At 39.4% G+C, this 16626-nt stretch overlaps 1 pseudogene; it reads right to left on the bottom strand.

The window, feature by feature from the left end:
* The window catches only part of LOC129519895 (E3 ubiquitin-protein ligase RING2-like), a 66006-nt pseudogene that overhangs the window by 7560 nt on the left and 41820 nt on the right, over window positions 1-16626 (bottom strand).

Raw genomic sequence — 16626 nt, 5'->3', positions numbered from 1 at the left:
TTCTACTAACTTTAAGAAGGATCAACACCAGTCCTTCTCATAGTCTTCCAAAAAACTGAAAAGGAAGGAACATTCCTACTTCATTCTATAAAGTCAGCATTACCCTCATACAATGGCCAGATAGATACCACAAGTAAACTATAAGCCATTATCTTTTATGAACATTGATGCAAAAACCCTAAGCAAAAAAATTTAGCAGTATATTAATAGAATCATAGACCAAGACCAAGTGGAATTTGTTCCTGGAATGCAAGGATGGTTCAATATAAGAAAATAAATAAACTTCTAGTTGTAAAATAAATGTCATGAAAATGTAATATCTATAATGGTTAATAATACTGTGTTGCATATTTAAAATTGCTAAGAGTAGATCTTAAAAGTTATCATCGCAAGAAAAAATTTTTTTGTAATCATGTATAATGATGGATGTTAACTGGATTTATTGTGGTGATCATTTCACACTGTATACAAATATCAAAGTGTGTTTTATACCTAAAACTAATATAATGTAATATAACAATTATACTTTAGTGCAAAATAATAAAATTAATGTAATACACCATATTAATAGAAAAAAATAAACTATATGATCATTTCAACTGATGCAGAAAAAACATTTGTGAAGATTTATCACCCTTTCATGATAAAAGACTTGACAAGCTAGGAATAGAAAGAAACCTTTTCTTTTTTTTTAATTTTTTTATTTATTTATGATAGGCACACAGTGAGAGAGAGAGGCAGAGACATAGGCAGAGGGTGAAACAGGTTCCATGCACTGGGAGCCCGACGTGGGATTTGATCCCGGGTCCCCAGGATCGCGCCCTGGGCCAAAGGCAGGTGCTAAACCGCTGCGCCACCCAGGGATCCCAGAAAGAAACCTTTTCAATGTAAAAAATGTCATATGTGAAAAACCCACAACTAACATCACACTCAATGGTGAAAGAAAAATTTCCCCCTAAGATCATGAACAAGACAAGGATACCTTCTTTCACCACTTCTATTCAATACAGTATTGGAAGTTCTAGACAGAACAAGAAAAAGACAAGAAAAATAAATAAAAGGCATATATATTGGAAAGAAAGCAGTAAAATTATCCTTGTTTGCAGATAACATGATCTCATATGTAGAAAAGTCTAAAGAGTACACACATACACACAAAAAATCTCTATAACTAAAAAAAATACAGCGAAATTACAAAATAGAAATCAACATTGAAACATCAGTCACATTTTTCATCAACAATGAACAACCTGAAAAGGAAATTAAGAAAATTCCATTTATAATAGCACCAAAAAGAATAAAATACTTAGGAACAGATTTGATCAAGGAGGAAAAAGATTTGTACACTGAAAACTAAAAAACATAGCTGAAAATTTAAAGTATATGTAAATGGGGCGCCTGGCTGGCTCAGTCAATAAAGCACGTGACTCCTGACCTCAGGGTATGTTTGAGCCCCACATTGGGTGTAGAGATTACTAAAAATAAAATCTTAAAAGTGTAAAAACTTTTTAAAGAAGACATAAATAAATAGAAAAAACAAATTCATGAATTAGAAGACTTAATATTATATTGTTAAGATTTCTGTACTATACCCAAAGTGATTTATGGATTTGATGCCATCCCTATCACAACACGATGACTTTTTTTTTAGAAATAGAGAAAGCCCATCCTCGGGATTCTTAATAGTTAAAACAGTTTTGAAAAAAAAAATCTTAGAGGGCTCACAGTCCCTGATTTCAAAGCAAACTACAATGCTAAAGTAATCAAAATGGTGTGGTACTGGAATAAAAGCAGACATATGGACCAATGGAATAGAAGAGAGAACTGAGACAAGTGCTTTTTAACAGATGGTGCTGGGTAAACAGGATATTCACATGCAAAAGAATGAAGTTGGACTCTTACCTTACATCATATACAAAACTTAAAGTAAATCAAAGACCTAAACATGAGATCTGACTTTATAAAACTCATAGGAGCAAACACAGGAGAAAAGTTCATGACATTGGATTTAGCAATGATTTCTTGGATAGGACTCTAAAAGCACAGGCAACAAAAGAAAAAAATAGATAAGTTGAACCACATCAAAACTGAAAACTTTTGTGTATGGGACGCCTGGGTGGCTCAGCAGTTGAGCATCTACCTCCAGCACAGGGCGTGATCTTGTGATCTGGGATCGAGTCCACATTGGGCTTCCTGCACAGAGCCTGCTTCTCCCTCTGCCTGTGTCTCTGCCTCTCTCTCTGTCTCTCATGAATAAATAAATATTTTTTTAAAAAAAAAACTTTTGTGTGTCAAAGGACAGTATCAAGAAAACAAACTATATCATGGGAGAAAATATTTGAAAACCATGTATCTGATAAGAGATTTAGATCCAGAATATCTAAAACTCATCAAGAACAACAACAAAAAAACCCCAACTCAATTTAAAAATGGGCAAAGGACTTGAATATACACTTCTGAACCTTCCTTGACATGTTGATTTCTAGCCTCTGTGGTGCTCCAGCAGCTTATGATAATAAACAGGAAGGGGTCGTGCTATTCACCAATTTATCGCTTCTTGGTGCCACATTCACTCTTCATTGATTGCTGTATGAAAATGGAGCTGGACCATTTAAAAGTAATTTTTCCTTTGTCAGGTGGTACTATGTTCAGCTTTCTTTCTTTTTTTAAAGATTTTATTTATTTATTCATAGAGACACACAGAGAGAGAGAGGCAGAGACACAGGCAGAGGGAGAAGCAGGCCCCCTACAGGAAGCCTGACGTGGGACTCGATCTCGGGTCTCCAGGATCACACCTCAGGCTGCAGGCGGCGCTAAACTGCTGCACCACCGGGGCTGCCCTATGTTCGGCTTTCTAAGCTGTGGTCTTCTGGAGAGTGATTGCATGAGGAAGGGGTTTTCCTTCTTATTCTGGTGTATTCTAGCAGGTTCCTGCAGTATGCATGGATACCTCAGTGCCCTGCAGTGCAGATGGCTTTTCCAGCACCATGGCTCTGCAGCTCATGTAGCTCCTCCAGAACTTGGTTCCTGCAATAACAGTGGTTAACAGCACCTAGGAGCTGGTAGTTTCTCCCTGAAAACCCCTTTGATTGGCTTTGTAGCAAGATGCCTCCAGTGAGACACCTTTCTGTGAAATGACTTTCTTTGGCAGCTCAGAAGGTAGGTTTCCAGCAAATTTTGGAGGGCAAATTTCCAGCAACTACCATTGGCACAACACCAAGCAACTTCGTGCCATCCAATTACCTGCAGCCATGTCCTCTCCAACAAGGTCTGGTTCTCAGCCTGGGTGCTCTCTACCTCAGTCTCAGAGGTAGTCGGTGAACCTTATATCTGCTGATATTCTTTAGAGTTCTTTTTTTTTAATTTTTATTTATTTATGATAGTCACACACACATACAGAGAGAGAGAGAGAGGAGCAGAGACACAAGCAGGCTCCATGCACCGGGAGCCCGACGCGGGACTCGATCCCGGGTCTCCAGGATCGCGCCCTGGGCCAAAGGCAGGCGCTCAACCGCTGCGCCACCCAGGGATCCCTCTTTAGAGTTCTTTTTACTTTTTACTAGCCAACCCCTCGCCACTCAAATCCCTTGTTACAGTTATTTTTTTTTAATATATATTTTTTTAAATTTTTATTTATTTATGATAGTCACAGAGAGAGAGAGAGAGAGAGGGAGGCAGAGACACAGGCAGAGGGAGAAGCAGGCTCCATGCACCGGGAGCCCGATGTGGGATTCGATCCCGGGCCTCCAGGATCGCGCCCTGGGCCAACGGCAGGCGCTAAACCGCTGCGCCACCCAGGGATCCCCCTTGTTACAGTTATTAATTCTACCATTAAAATTTAGCTGTTAAAAGTACTGTGTAGTGTCCATCTTCTAATTTGACCCTGACTGATACAGGCTCTCTGCCCAATGCAAACAAGGAAGAAGAACATACAACGTCTCATCATCGTACAGTATGCTCTGCTACACCAGCAGTGGGACAGAGTGTTGGGGGAAGCCGACAAGAAGGTGCCTAGAGAGCCCATGAGGACTAATGAGAGAAGTAAGCTGAAAGGAGGAATAGGCAATCAGGGTACTCCAAGTCCATCATTATGCCTCCTATTGTCTTTCTTCTCATAACCTCATAATCAGTCTCTGAGTTATATCAATCCATCTTCCCAAGTCTGGTCCATGCTTTCTACCCTACTGCTGTTCCTCAGGTTAGGCTGATCATCTCTGGCTGGTTTATTATGAGAACCCTGTAATTATCCTCCTTACTTCCAGGCTTGCTCACTTCACACTTATGCCTGTGGGATTCTTCTAAAATGCAAATTTGGGTCAAAGTGGTCTTTGACTAAAAACTGTTGGTGGCTGTCCATTGCCCTTTGGACAATATCTGAACTCCTTTTTTGGGCACAAAGCTTGGGAATATCTGACCTTTGCTCACCTTCCCAACTTTATCTTGTGCCACCCTTCTAACATCCATGCTCTCCAGCCACATGGAGTGCCCGTTTCCTTAGGGATCTTTACAAGTACTGCTCCCTTTCCAGGAAACCCTCTCTCTACCCCCACCCTCGCTCTTTCACTCTCATCTTTGCTTCCTCACTCATCATTAGCCCCAGTGAGGATATCTGCTCCTCTGGGAAGCCTTCCAAACCTGCTCTCTGTGGCTTTGTGTATGTTCCCATCATGCCCTATACTTCTCTCATGTCTCTTATCACAGGCTGATATATGTCTAACATATATGTCTCTTCACTATTAACTCCATGAACTCATAAACTCTTGTTCACCACTGTTTCCTCAGCACCTATTATAGTGCCTGTTACATATTAGGTGTTTGATAAATGTTGAGGAACAAAAAAAAATGCACAAACCAAAGTAATAGAGAATATGCATAGAAGTTTGTCGTGTAAGCAGAATGTAGGGGCAGGGGTAGGAGTGGCTGGACTTGAAGAACAGGCTGTTGATGGAGGTTGGGAAGGGCCCTTTGTTCATGTGGAGCAGTTTATACCATACAGGGTACATCCATCCCACATTGGCCGTTGGTGGCTGAATTGCTCTTCCTTTCCAGGCATTTGATTTGACCAGGTCAGTTTTAAAAACTTTCAAGTGTGAATGCCTTTCAGTTTGCCACAATTCCTACCAGTCCCCATATTAACAGGCCCCATCCCTCACATAAACTGGCTATCTGCCCCACTGAGATCTGTGTTTGCTATCCCTACACGTGGGGAGGAAGTAGTCTAAGGAGGGCAAGGATATAAAGAGGGAGATTTGAGATATGAGTTCTAGAAAGATCCACCCTCAGTAGGGAGTGTATATTTGAGAGTTCCTTGGGAGAAGTGAATTTATTTCATCCAAAGAGACCTGGGAGCAAAGATAGACCCAGAAAATCAGAGGAATTGCCCACATTTTGAACAGCCTATATCTTTAGACTGCTTTGCTGGCCGGTGCTAGGCTGGGTCCACTCTGCTGTTTACTTTCTGAAATAAAAACTGCCCTGATGGAATCTGAAGTCAGAGCTACAGTAGATTAATGTTGACTCAGCAGTCTGCCATGTTGCAAGACCTCATGCCAGGAGCTGTGTAGGATACAAAACCTATGACAGAGCTAGAATATACCCTCTCCTGGGGGAAATGACAGCCATAGACACACACAGTGACCCATAGAGACAGTGGGCTGGTGCTTTATCAGTGCTTACCTCGATGAGGTCTCCACAGTACAGAATGTGGTCCACAATCTTATAGGTCCAGGAACTCGAGGTTTTCATGTTTCCAATATAGATAGGGTCTTAGGGAAAGGTTCTTTCTAAAAGAAACTCCTTGATTTTTAAGCCAGTTGGCCCATTCCTTAATTTATAAAGGGGCATTACCCCTACAGTAGCCTCAAAACTCAGGCCCACTCTCCAAGGATTCCTGTCCCAATGTACAGTTCTTGGAAAACTAACTGCTGATCAGAAAGAAGCCATGAAGAAGCTTGATGATTGACATCTATCCCAGAAAAGAACACATGTCTTTAATGACCAGAAGACCCCTTTCCATCAATCAAGGCTGGGCAGACTGGGATGAGTTTTTAACAATTGAATTCTTCTTTTATAAAACTTCACCTAAGCTCAAGACTACCTTAAGAACAAGTACCATCCTGTGCTCTCATGGCCATTCATTCATTTGTGGCTCTTGTCAAGTGAAAGCAAACGATATCCTACCAAGATGAATGAAAAAAACTTTCCCAGGTGCTGGAACAGAGAGGGAGGATGGACAAATGTGCCCCATTCAGTACCTACAACTGAGGCCTGCCAACCGCAACACTTGTGCCCCCAGCTACCACCTTTCACCTTTCTAAAGCAAGTAGCTTTAGAGTGAGGCTTTTGCTTTGTAAATATCACTGGCAACAGTTTATAACAGCAAATGAAGTAGTAAATACTTCATGAACAAACTCTCTGCTCCCAATTTCAGCACAAATTGGATTAGATAATCATTTTCATGAAGATTTCCATATGCCACAATCCTAATCATATCTTAAAGAGAACAGAACAATTCCATGAAGATAGGGTTGATCCTTTCAGATTGGGCTTTTAAGAATTGCCTGTGCATAGTATTGGTAAAATATGAGTTCTGATAATCATGAACAAACAAAGCCTCACTTGAATTTAATTTCATTTTTAAAAGATTTTTTATTTTTATGTAATCTCTATACCCAACGTGGGGCTTCAGCCTAAAACCCTGAGATCAGGGGTGCATGCTCCACGTACTGAGCCGGCCAGGTGTCCCTAGTAATTTCATTCTGTAATACTTGATTATTTTGTAGTAGTTTTGGGGGGTAGATGTAATTTAAAAAATTAATAGAGTTTATTTTTGAGCTGTTTAGGCTTATGGAAAATTGATGGGAAAGTATAGAAAGTTTCCAAAAACCGCTCACTGTTTCATCTGCATTTGCATCTTGTATTAGTGTCATGCATTTGTTACATTGATGAGCCAGTTCTGATACATTATTATTATCTAAAGTCCAATAGTTTACACTAGGGGGTCACTCTTTGTGTAGTATAGTCTGTGTGTTTTCACAAATGACGACATGTGTCCATCATTATTGCACAGAGAATAGTTTCATTGCCCTAAAAATCCCCCCACTCCACATATCTGTCCTTCCCTTCCCCAACCTCTGGCAAAACTATAAAACTCCTAGAAGATAATATAGATGAAAAATCTTTAGATACAACATCAAAAGCATGATCTATGAAAGAAAAATTTGATTTTGGACTTTATTAAAATTAAAAACTCCTGCTCTGCGAAAGACACTGTTGAGAGAATGAAAAAGCATACCATAGACTGGGAGAAAATCTTTGCAGAACTTGCTATTTGATAAAAAACTGGTATCCAAAATATACAAATAACTTTAAAAACTCAACAATAAGAAAATTAACAGTCTGCTTAAAAGTGGGCAAAAGGGGGGCACCTGGGTGACCCAGTTGGTTAAGCATCTGCCTTCAGCTCAGGTCATGATCTCAGGGTCCTGGGATCGAGTCCTGCAGGGAGCCTGCTTCTCCCTCTGCCTTTGCCTGCTGCTTCCCCTGCTTGTGCTCTCTCTTTCTGTCAAATAAACAAATAAAATCTTTTTTTTTTTAAGTGGGCAAAACGGATCCCTGGGTGGCGCAGTGGTTTGGTGCCTGCCTTTGGCCCAGGGCGTGATCCTGGAGATGCAGGATCGAGTCCCACATCGGGCTTCCGGTGCATGGAGCCTGCTTCTCCCTCTGCCTGTGTCTCTGCCTCTCTCTCTCTATCTCTATCTCTCTCTGTATGACTATCGTAAATAAATAAATAAAAAATTTAAAGTGGGCAAAAGATCTGAACAGACACCTCACCAAAGAAAATATACAGATGGCAAAAATGCATATGAAAATATGTTCCAGCCTGGGTGGCTCAGCGGTTTAGCGCCGCCTTCAGTCCAGGGTGTGGTCCTGGGGGCCTGGAATCAAGTCCCTCATCTGGCTCCCTGTGTGGAGCCTCTTTCTGCCTCTGCCTGTGTCTCTGCCTCTCTCTCTCTCTCTCTCTCTCTCTCTCTCTGTCTCTCATGAGTAAATAAATAAAATAAAATAAAAGAAGAAGAAGAAGAAGAAGAAGAAGAAGAAAGAAAGAAAGAAAGAAAGAAAGAAAGAAAGAAAGAAAGAAAGAAAGAAAAGAAAATATGTTCAAGGACAGCCCGGGTGGCTCAGTAGTTTGGCGCTGCCTTCGGTCCAGGGCATGATCCTGGAGACCCAGGATCGAGTCACGCATCAGGCTCCCTACATGGAGTCTGCTTCTCCCTCTGCCTGTGTCTCTGCATCTCTCTCTCTCTCTGTGTCTCTCATGAGTAAATAAATAAAATCTTAAAAAAAAAAAGAAAATATGTTCAAAGGACACCTGGCTGACTCAGTTGATAGAACCTGTGACTCTTGGCGTCAGGGTCATGAGTTAAAGACCCACAATGGGTGTCGAGCCTACTTAATAAAAAACAAAGTAAAAAAAAAGAAAATATGCTCAACATCATACATCACTAGGGAATTGCAGATTAAAACAATGACACATGCCTGCAAGCTTATTAGAATGGCTAAGTTTCAAAACTCTGACCACCCCAAGTGTTGGTGAGGATGTGGAACAATAGGAATTCCCATTCATTGCTGGTGGGAATATAAAATGGTACAGTCAGTTTGAAAGACAATATGACAGTTTCTTATAAAACTAATTGTGATTTTTAAAGTTGGAAATCAAGCCTATAACTTATTTGAAGTCAATAGTGCCATAAGCAGCTTTTCTTTAAGAGCTAAACAAAGCTTAAAATACAAGTAACAATGGAGGCATCTGGGTGGCTCAGTCCATTAAGCATCTGATTCTTACACCGGGACACCTGCACCCCAATGTTTATAGCAGCAATGTCCACAATAGCCAAACTGTGGAAGGAGCCTCCGTGTCCATCGAAAGATGAATGGATAAAGAAGATGTGGTCTATGTATACAATGGAATATTACTCAGCCTTTAGAAACAACAAATACCCACCATTTGCTTCGACGTGGATGGAACTGGAGGGTATTATGCTGAGTGAAGTAAGTCAATCGGAGAAGGACAAACGTTATATGGTCTCATTCATTTGGGGAATATAAATAATAGTGAAAGGGAATAAAGGGGAAAGGAGAAAAAAATAAGTGGGAAATATCAGAAAGGAAGACAGAACATGAAAGACTCCTAACTCTGGGAAACAAACTAGGGGTGGTGGAAGGGGAGGAGGGTGGGGGGTGGGGGTGACTGGGTGGCGGACACTGAAGTGGGCACCTGACGGGATGAGCACTGGGTGTTATTCTGTATGTTGACAAATTGAACACCAATAAAAACTAAATTTACTTAAAATTTTTTTAATTTTTATTTATTCATGATAGTCACAGAGAGAGAGAGGCAGAGACATAGGCAGAGGGAGAAGCAGGCTCCATGCAGGAAGCCCGATGTGGGACTCAATCCCGGGTCTCCAGGATCACGCCCTGGGCCAAAGGCAGGCGCTAAACTGCTGCACCACCCAGGGATCCTCTACTTAAAAAAAAAATTTAAAAAAGCATCTGATTCTTGGTTTTGGCTCAGGTAATAGTCTCAGGGTGGTGGGATCGAGCCCCACATTGGCTTTGCACTCAGCTTGGAGTCTGCTTGAGATTCTCTCTCCTTCCCCCTCCCCTCTGTCCCTCCCCTCCCATACTCATGCTTTCCCTCTCTCTCAAAGTAATATGTAAATGAATTATTTTTAAAGATTTTATTTATTTATTCATGAGATACACACACACACACACACAACAGAGGCAGAGACACAGGCAGAGGGAGAAGTAGGCTCCATTCAGGGAGCCGGACCTGGGACTCGATCCTGGGTCTCCAGGATCATGCCCTGGGCTGAAGTTGGGGCTAAACCGCTGAGCCACCAGGGCTGCCCAATAATTTTTTTTTTAAAGCAAGTAACAACAGAATACTAGATTTCTAGTATTGGACCAGCAGTACCAAATAATGCTATATGAGGGATCCCTGGGTGGCGCAGCGGTTTAGCGCCTGCCTTTGGCCCAGGGCACAATCCTGGAGACCCAGGATCGAATCCCACGTCGGGCTCCCGGTACATGGAACCTGCTTCTCCCTCTGCCTATGTCTCTGCCTCTCTCTCTCTCACTGTGTGCCTATCATAAATAAATAAAATAAAAATAAAAAAAAATAAAAAAAATGCTATATGAGTGCCTGAATAATAAACCCATTTTGTAAGAGACAATTTTAAGTACATACTGTAGATTTCCCATCATTCAGGCATACTTCACTCTACATTTTAACAGATAACTGTTCATAAATAAAACTATTTTTAAAAAGGTATAATCCAGTTTTTTCTTTTTTAATTTTATTGACGCCATCTAAATTTAGATGTGTCTAAGGGCTTACTTAGGTCAGTAGTTTCCAAACTGTGAACAAAGGGGGGATCCACAAGGTGAAAACTATTTCAATGACAATGTTGAAGATGTTATCTGCTGCTCTCATTTTCTCACTAGTGTAGAGTGGAATTTTCCAGAGCCTACATGAAGTGTGGTATCACAACAGATTGAATACTGATATGAAAATCCAGCTGTCTTGTATTAAGCCAGACATTAGAGAAACATGCAAAACTGAAAAAATGAGTCCACTTTTCTCACTATTTTTTTTTGTTTTGGGAAATATAGTACTTTAAAAATACATTATTTGGCCAAAATTAACAACACAAGAGACAACAGGTGTTGGCAAGGATGTGGAGGGAAGGGAATCCTCTTATACCATTGGTGGGAGTGCAAATTGGTGCAGCCACTCTGGAAAACAGTACAGAGGTTCCTCAAGAAGTTGAAAATAGGGCTACTCTATGACTAGCAATTGCACTACTGGGTATTTACTCCAAAGGTACAAGTCTAGTGACCAAGGAGACCCCTGTACCCCAATGTTTATAGCATCAATGTCCACAATAGCCAAATGATGGAAAGAGCCCAGATGTCTGTCGACAGGTGAATGGATAAAGAAGATGTGAGATACATATATATATATATATATCTCCTATATATATATTTATTTATATATTTTGGAATACTACTCAGCCATCAACAAAAAAATGAAATCTTGCCATTTGCAACAACGTGGATGGAACTAGAGGGTATTATGTTAAGTGAAATAAGTCAATTGGAGAAAGACAATTATTACATGATCTCATATGTGGAATTTAAGTAACAAAACATCATAGGGGAAGAGGAAAAAATAAAGCGAAACAAAATCAGAGAGGGAGACAAACCGTAAGAGACTCTTAATCACAGGAAACAAACTGAAGGTTGCTGGAGGGGAGGAGGTGGGGGATGGGGTAACTACATGATGGACATTAAGGAGGGAACATGATGTAATGAGAGCTGGGTGTTATACAAGACTGATGATCACTGACCTCTACCTCTGAAGCTAATAGTACATTATATGTTAATTAATTGAATTTAAATTAAAAAATTTAAAAGTGTGAGGATTTGAGGAACTCAGGTAATTTGGATGTTAAGAGACACTCTCTGTGTGTCTCTCTGTGTCTCTCATGAATAAATAAAGCCTTTGAAAAGAAATCTAAATCCAGCTAATAATCACCTGCTTACCTGCTCATTAATAAGTATGGTAGCTGCATTTTATCATAAATTTTGATTACACTCTGCTTTATAGGTTTTTATGCCTTATTTAGCTAGCATAGTGAGATATTTTTGAGTATAATATGGTACTTAACCTTAATTATGAAGGCAATTTTACCTAGACTTTAGTTAATTGTGGGGAAAAAAAGGTGTTTTGTATATACTTTTGATAAGGGCAAGTGGAATTTGCAAGAAAAAACTATTATTATACAATATAAAACTTATCCAAATTTTTTTAGATATTTAAAAATAGGGGCACCTGGGTGGCTCCATGGATGATCGTCTGCCTTCAGCTCAGGGCCTGATCCCGGGGTCCTGGGATCAAGTCCCACATTGGGCTCCCTGCATGGAGCCCTGCTTCTACCCCTGCCTATATCTCTGCCTCTCTCTGTGTGTCTCTCATGAATAAAGAAGTAAAATCTAAAAAAATTAGAAAGTTAAAACTAGAAAGTTAAAAGTAGAACTACACTATGATCCAGCAATTGCACTACTAGATATTTACCCAGAGAATACAAAAATACATGCATCCCTATATTTATAGCAGTATTTTTTACTATAGCCAAATTATGGAAAGAGCTCAAATGTCCATAAACTGATGAATGGGTAAAGAAGATGTTGTATATATATGCAATGGAATATTACTCAGCCATACAAAAGAATGAAATCTTGCCATTTGTAATGATGTGGATGGAGCTAGGGAGTATCATGCTAAGTAAAGTCAGTCAGAGAAAGACAAACACTATATGATTTCACTCATATGTGGAATTTAAGAGACAAAAAAAATGAACATGGCGGGGAAAGAGAAGAAACCTAAGAAACATGTATTTTCATTTCTTTTCTGGAAAGTAGGAGTGAAATTGTTGGGACATAATGTAGATGATATTTAACTTTATGAGAAGCTGCCACATTTTCCAAAGTGTTTTGCCATTTTACATTTTCCAACAATGTATGATTGTTTCAGTTTCTCCACTTCCGGCCAACAATTGTTTCAGTTGCTCTGTTTCCTTGTCATTGTTTTTAATGTTAGCCATTATAGTGGGTAGGAAATGCCATCTCGTGGGTTTGATTTGAATTTCCTTTTCAGAAAACATCACCTATTGTATTAAATTATTCAAATATTCATTTGAATCTCACTTATTTTATACAGTTACATTTAATTTTAAAATCTGCTTTGGGGATCCCTCGGTGGCACAGCGGTTTAGCACCTGCCTTTGGCCCAGGGCGCGATCCTGGAGACCCAGGATCGAATCCCACGTCGGGCTCCCGGTGCATGGAGCCTGCTTCTCCCTCTGCCTGTGTCTCTGCCTCTCTCTCTCTCTCTGTCTCTCTGTGACTATCGTAAATAAATAAAAATTTAAAAAAATAAAATAAAATAAAATCTGCTTTGGTTTTATACCTGTATAAGCTGCTGTAAGAATAATGCATGGATGGGGCAGCCCGGTGGCTCAGCGGTTTAGTGCCGCCTTCCGCCCAGGATGTGATCCTGGAGACCTGGGATTGAGTCCCACGTCGGGCTCCCTGCGTGGAGCCTGCTTCTCCCTCTGCCTGTCTCTGCCCCCCCCCCTCTGTCTCATGAATAAATAAATAAAATCTTTTTAAAAAAAAGAATAATGCATGGATAAGGAAATACTGCCTCAGTGTTCCATGTCCAGCTTTCTGTGAGTCGTTGGCAGAACAGAGATGTGTCGAGCCATCCTAGCTTCTTTTCATTGATCATTTACCTCTTCTCATCCCCAGGACTTGACAGAAGCAGGGAAAAGTTCTCGGGGATATGTCTGAACATAGTGCTGTGATTGTTGGAGCACGGATGGTTGTGGGCAAGAGTGCACACGTGCACAGGTGTTAAGGAACTGCATGCTCCTCATGTTCTGATTTTTGGCAACTTGACTCTGTACTTGGAGTCAGTCTGTACAGTTACTTATGTCATTGTAATGAAATCACTTCTGTGACATTTTAATCAAATATATGAATACATAAAGAATGGTACAAAAACCAGAATAAGGTGTTTATATCTAGCTTTCTGTTTGTATGTAATTATGTAACATCATAATAAAAATAATATAGGTCAACATTTGAGGGTCATAATTTTTCCTTTACAAGATTTAAGTGCCTTTCTTTCTTTTTTTTTAAAGATTTTTTTTGTAAGTGCCTTTCTTAAGTTTGAACCACTAACCTAGCCCGTACATCCCTGCTATTCTAGTTTGTCCAATGCTCAATAAGTTAATTCAGCTACAGCTTTTTCATCTCCATTTACAACTTGTTTATAGTCACTTTATTTGGATTCAGGTGTTTCTCAAACCTCCATTAAAATTTCAAAAAGTGTACTAAGCTATGTCTTTTTGTATAGATAGCTTTCATTTTGTTAATGTTTACTGGTGTAATTCTTAGACAGTAACTTTATTCTTCATATTATGAATGTCACAGTCGAGTGTGTGATAAACTCAAAATACCTCCAAACATCTCTTTACTAGGTTCTGAACATTTTGATAGTATTAACTTTAGGAGATGTATATGGCTTTTAAAATTTGGACTTGAGGCTATATATATGAATAACGGGCTGAAAATGTTTTAAATTTATTTTTAAATTATATATAGAGTATATACATTTAAATTTTTTAAAAAGATTTTATTTATTTATTCATAGACAGGCAGACAGACAGAGAGAGAGGCAGAGGGAGAAGCAGGCTCCACGCAGGGAGCCCGACATGGGACTTGATCCTGGGTCTCCAGGATCATACCCCGGGCTGCAGGCAGCGCCAAAGTGCTGCGCCACTGGGGCTGCCCTATATATTTAAATTATATATAATTTACTTTGTAATTTAAATTGTATATTTATATATCATATATAAAATACATTATATATTATATTCTATAGATATAAACATATATATGTTAAACAATATTATTAAGAGTTTGGAAAACACAAGAAAATAAAAAGAATTACCCTTATTCTAGTATCCTAACACATCGATGGTCATCTTGTAAATTAATTTACAATATTTTAATATTATATATTTTTGCATGATTATACTGTAGGACACATTGTTCTCCATAGACTTGACAATGATAATTTTTAATGATACATAATCTTCATATTGAGTACAATTACCATAATAATAATAATAATTGCTGTATCTAAAATGTACTGAGCTCTCACTAGGTGCCCATAGAATTGTTTAATTCCCCACAACAACTGTCCTTTATTTTATTTAACCTTACTCTATCTTGGGATCCCTGGGTGGCTCAGCAGTTTAGCGCCTGCCTTTGGCCCAGGGTGTGATCCTGGAGTCCCGGGATCGAGTCCCACATCTGGCTCCCTGCATGGAGCCTGCTTCTCCCTCTGCCTGTGTCTCTGCCTCTTTCTTTCTTTCTTTCTTTCTTTCTTTCTTTCTTTCTTTCTTTCTTTCTGTGTCTCTAATGAATAAATAAAATCTGTAAAAAAATAACCACTCTATCTCAAATTCCTTCCAAATTTTCACTACCTTTATGCATATGATCTTTCTTTAGGTTGAATTATCTCCAAAGTGAGATATTTCCAGAAGTGAGTCATAAAACATGAACCTTCCTGTTGCCCGTGATACAAATTGCCAATTTTTATCCCTGAAGGCTTATATAAATATAAATGTCACTAAAAACACAAAAAGTGCCCATTTCAGGGCATCTTTGTCAACATGAGGTATTATAATTTAGTAGGTTATTTTTTTAAAGCTTTTTTTTATTTACTTATGAGAGACACAGAGAGATAGAGAGGCAGAGACATAGGCAGAGGGAGAAGCAGGCTCCCAGCAGGGAGCCTGATGGAGATTCGATCTCAGGATTGAATGATTCGATCCCATGATCCCAGGATCATGCCAAAGGTAGACACTCAAACACTGAGCCACCCAGGTGCCCGAGTCTTGTGAAATTCTTAAATGATTTTTGAAAATAATACTGTCTTTTCCAAACTTACCAACTACAGGAAGCTAGATTAAAGAAATCTCAAGTCAGATCAGTTCCTCTTTGGCCCTTGCAATACTACAACCATGCAATTGGGTTTGTGATGCTAAGGCTTAGGAGGCCTCCACATAGTCGATTAAATTTAATCAAATTCATCATTTTTGATAATCTTCTATATGTGGTTTGGGGGATTCTTTGAACAGCTTATAACATCTCATTGATTTTTCCCTCATCAGTTTTGATTAATGAGGAAATGAAATTGTTTGCATACTTTATCCAAGATTGGTGTCATATTGGCTAAGTCAAATCAATACTTGAGCAAATATGAAATTACAGCTTCTTTATCATGGAATATTAGGTATCATTATTAAAGAAGATTTCATTTAAAAAATAGTCTTTAAAAAACAGCTACTACTGGCGCTTCTGGGTGGCTCAGGTGGTTGAGCATCTGCCTTCAGCTCAGGTCATGATCTCAGGGTCCTGGAATGGAGTCCCTACTGGAGTCCCTGCTCAGTGGGGAGTCTGCTTCTACCTCTGCCCCTTCCCTCCACTTGTTCTCTCTTTCTAATAAATAAATACAATCATTTTTTAAAAAAACAACTGTTATCATTTTACATTATTTGCTATTTAGGCACTTTGAAGTTTTTTCATTTGAAGACACATAAAGAAAGTAGACTATGGGCATTTCTAATGGCTTTAGCATTCATAATTTGACTCTGCATGAGTGCCTTCCAGGGTTGCAGTTTTACTAGTGAAGTTTCAGAAGCCACTTAGCTAATGACTCAGCTAACCAACCACCCAGTGTTATATCTCAGTGCTCTTTTGTTTTCTCTACTCCTCCTCAAATTTAGTCACAAGTGATAAAAACGTGCTTTATTTTTTAAAAAATGCTTTATTTATTTATTTACTTATTTATTTACTTATCTATTTACTTATTTATAGAGAGTGTGCAAGCACTGGAGCGGGTCAGCAGAGGGAGAGAGAGAATCTCAAGCAGAGTCCATGCTGAGTGTGGAGCTCTACTCGGGGCTTAATCTCATGATCCTG

The sequence above is a fragment of the Nyctereutes procyonoides genome, unplaced genomic scaffold, assembly GCF_905146905.1.
Source record: "Nyctereutes procyonoides isolate TBG_1078 unplaced genomic scaffold, NYPRO_anot_genome, whole genome shotgun sequence".
NCBI lineage: Eukaryota > Metazoa > Chordata > Mammalia > Carnivora > Canidae > Nyctereutes > Nyctereutes procyonoides.
Note: the sequence above shows the minus strand (reverse complement) of the source record. Positions and strands in the feature narration are given on the sequence as shown.